This window comes from Sinocyclocheilus rhinocerous, unplaced genomic scaffold (assembly GCF_001515625.1).
Source record: "Sinocyclocheilus rhinocerous isolate Xijiao unplaced genomic scaffold, SAMN03320098_v1.1 scaffold1193, whole genome shotgun sequence".
Classification (NCBI taxonomy): domain Eukaryota; kingdom Metazoa; phylum Chordata; class Actinopteri; order Cypriniformes; family Cyprinidae; genus Sinocyclocheilus; species Sinocyclocheilus rhinocerous.
The window spans coordinates 372585-376156 of record NW_015642181.1 but is presented as its reverse complement, the minus strand read 5'-3'; the positions used below and the strand labels follow the sequence as shown (position 1 = coordinate 376156).

At 37.6% G+C, this 3572-nt stretch overlaps 1 pseudogene; it reads left to right on the top strand.

Moving 5' to 3' along the window:
* The window catches only part of LOC107755700 (DNA repair protein XRCC2-like), a 4822-nt pseudogene extending 2518 nt beyond the window's left edge, over positions 1–2304 (top strand).
* Positions 2305–3572: the final 1268 nt, after the last annotated feature.

Here is a 3572-nt window from a genome sequence, read left to right as displayed (position 1 = left end):
ATAAAAAACATTGCAATGAACGTCATCGGAGATGTTTAATTCACACTCATTCTGAGCATTATTCCTGCTGGCGTTCACATCAATCCACAAGCTGTTCTTAGGTTAATTAAGCTATTTTCAAAGCTATTTTCATTCAGTTCGATGTAAAAACAGTAGGCTAAGTATGTCTTGCATCCTTTAATGTTAGCGAACATTGCAAATAAATTGGTTGCAAAACGGTATCCACTCACGTTTAACTTTTTGTCTGGTTGTTACGGTCAGAAAAATGTGAATGTTGTGGTTAATACATACTGGGAAAAAAACTACACTTACAAAAGTCTTAGATTTTCATTGCATTTTAATTTTACTTTCTTGATTATTTTTTCAATATTTTCTTATTTCCCCATCTTATTATGCCGATGCAACTATAAATAAGCCATTTATAAGATGAACAGTAAGAACACTGTGACTCTGTTGATCATTTTTTATTTTATTTATTTATTTTTATCGTTTTAGTATTATAGCTTGAGATCTGTACATATCTACCTAGCCAATGGTATATGGAGGAGTGTTTCCGAAACTTTTTTTGAAAACAAAAAATTGTGCAGTACCATTTGGTGCCACTACTGATGTAAAAATAACACGGTTAAGCTTTAAATTCAAATATACATCACAATTCTTCATCCCGTTTACTATGTTAATTCAAATTAGCAATTGAATAGAGCACTTCAGTGACGACGTATATTTGTAGGCCAACCCGGAAGCTAGCATCAACCTGGTTCCCTCAACAAAATCTGCATAAAATTTGAAGCCTAAATACTGTCTGTAGAAATAAAAAGTTAAAGGGTTAGTTGACCTTGCTGTCTATGGGAGGGTCAGATAGCCCTCAGATTTCATCAAAAATATCTTAAATTATGTTCCGAAGATGAACGAAGGTCTTACGGGTTTCGAACAACACGAGAGTGAGTAATTAATGACAGAATTTTCATTTTTGGGTGAACTATCCCTTTAAACATAGGCTATAAACAAAAGTCACCACAGTCACTTGACTACAGTGTTGCCATCGCTAAGCTTCCGACAACTCTTTCAGTCTTTATTTAAAAACATTTTCCCTGAAAGTTATAGTTTGCATAAGTGCAATTATAAATGCAGCGAGGCTGTGAAAGTGGACTAGTGTGTACACATGAGTTTTCTTGTTGGGTGTGATGATGACATATAATGTTCCAGACAACCTCTATAGTCCCATTTAGCCACTTTTTTCAAGACAAGTAAAAGCCTTAAAATATTAGAAGGTGGTGTTACTGATGTATTTTATGTTCTAGAATAATGTGTGAAAATATCTTACGCGTGTGTTAACCACAGACCATATTTCTGGCATTTAATCAATAACCCATTCAAAAAAAAAACATGGACTTCAAGACGATGAAATCAAAAGTGCTAAAATGCTAACTCATTTCCAGGTTCTAGCCAGCAAAAATATGTCATCCATGCAGCACTCTATTAAAGTCTAAATCTCAATTCAGTTCTGCATCCATATAGGTGACGTCGTGGAGTTTCATGGCTTGGAGGGCACAGGTAAGACAGAAACCTTGTACCACCTCATCAGCCGCTGCATCATGCCAGTCCAGAGTGGAGGTCTGGAAGTGGCGGTGGTCTGCATTGACACGGACTACCACTTTGACATGCTTAGTGAGCATTCTGGAGGGACGTTTGGCCGAAGACTCTAAGGTGGGTGAAGGCTCTGAAAACGAATCTGAGGAGAGGGTACGTTTATGTCTGCGCGGGCTGTCTGTAGTACACTGAAACTGCTCAGTACAGCTCCTCCTAACCCTGCACTACCTGGAAAACACTTTCTCCAGCCAGCCCTCCCTCGGCCTGCTGGTCATCGACAGCATCTCTTCCTTCTACTGGGGGGACAGATTCAATGGCGGTGAAAGCACTGTTTGTCAGGAGGCTAACCTGAGAAAGTGTGCTGGGTTGCTGGATAGACTCCGCAGAAACTAAGGCACTGTGATTTTCGCCACCACTCATGCCATAATGAGGAACTATGGATCTGATCCAGGGGTGTCAGAAGTGCCCGGCTCCTCATCGTCATCATCTCGCAGGTGGAGGTCAGCTGATAGTGCTACAGACTTTGACAAGCCCTACCTGTGCAAAGCATGGCAGAGAATAGTAACTCACAGGATGCTGTTCACTAAAAGTCCTGTGTCAAAGGACCCCAAGCAGGTTTTCTCCACAGCATGTACCAGCATAATGATCAAAGGTGTCAAAAGATGCTCATTTCATGTCATGGAGGACGGTATTAAATTTGTATGTGACAAGTGAGCATATACTGAAATTCTCAGCACAAGGACATACTTGCTTTTGGGTTGTCACACAATACTTGGCGGACCAAAAAAAATCTTAAAATTTCCAATTAATGCCCGTCAGTGTGATAAATGATCAATGCAATACTTTTTTTCTGTTTTCTTTACTAAAGAAATAATTGCTATGGACCATTAATACAGAAAACTAGGTTGATTAATGGTGTAGTTGTTAGATTAATGGTTAATTAAGTCCTTACTGTACTCCCTTTCCTTGGAAAAGAAAAGCATTTTTGTCAAGTCACTTTTTTATGTGGCGCTTTATGCAAGAGATTTTCAAAGTAGCTTCACAATAATAAACAGGAAAATAACTGAATCAGTGATGCAAACTTCATATGAGACATTCAAATTCAGCTCTAAACAGCTGACAATAGTGTCATTCATTCACTTCAGTTCAATAACAGTTAAGTTAATCAATTAAGAAACTACTTCAATTCAATGTTATAAGCAACTCAAGACAATAGTTCTGTTATTCAGCTCAAGTCAATTCAATAGTAGCATCAATGTTGAAATGTATCACTTATTAAACAAATTTGATTCAGCTGTAAAGCTGCTCTACAAAAGACCGTGTCATTATTCAGTTCAACTGAGTTTAAGATTTGTTCTCATTATCTGATAGTGTTCATCAAATCAATATATTTGCTCCAGTATAAAGTGTCACATGATCCTTAAGAAATCATTCTAATATGCTGATTTATTATTAGAATTATCAATGTTGGCAACAGTTGTGCTGACATTTTTTTATTTTTTTTTTGGAAACTATACAGCCATATACAGCCAGTGACCAAAAAACAGAGAGAGAGACTAAGGAATAGACGAAGAAGACTACAAAGGTGGACCTGAAGCACATCTTTTATCGCAAAGCCACCAGGAAAAACTGATCTAAAAACTGAGCACTTGCAAGTATGTACAGGTGCAAGGATTGCAGCTTGTAAACTTCAGATTTAAGAAGAATATTCTGCAGTCATGTGAAAAAACATCAGCACACAGCAAACCATTGTGAAAATAAGCAATGTCCTGCTTCCTTTACAAATGTTGTGGCATTTAGATCCCACGTGCACAGGAAACACATTGTAAACCAGAGAATAAAAAACAAACTCCGTTCAGAGGTACTCTTGCTTACAAAATTGAAAGATGTTCGTTTGTGGCAGATAATTTCTCAGCTTTGTGTTCTCATTTAAGAATTCACATTAGAGATGGAAAGAAGGTTTACTGCCCCTATGATAACTG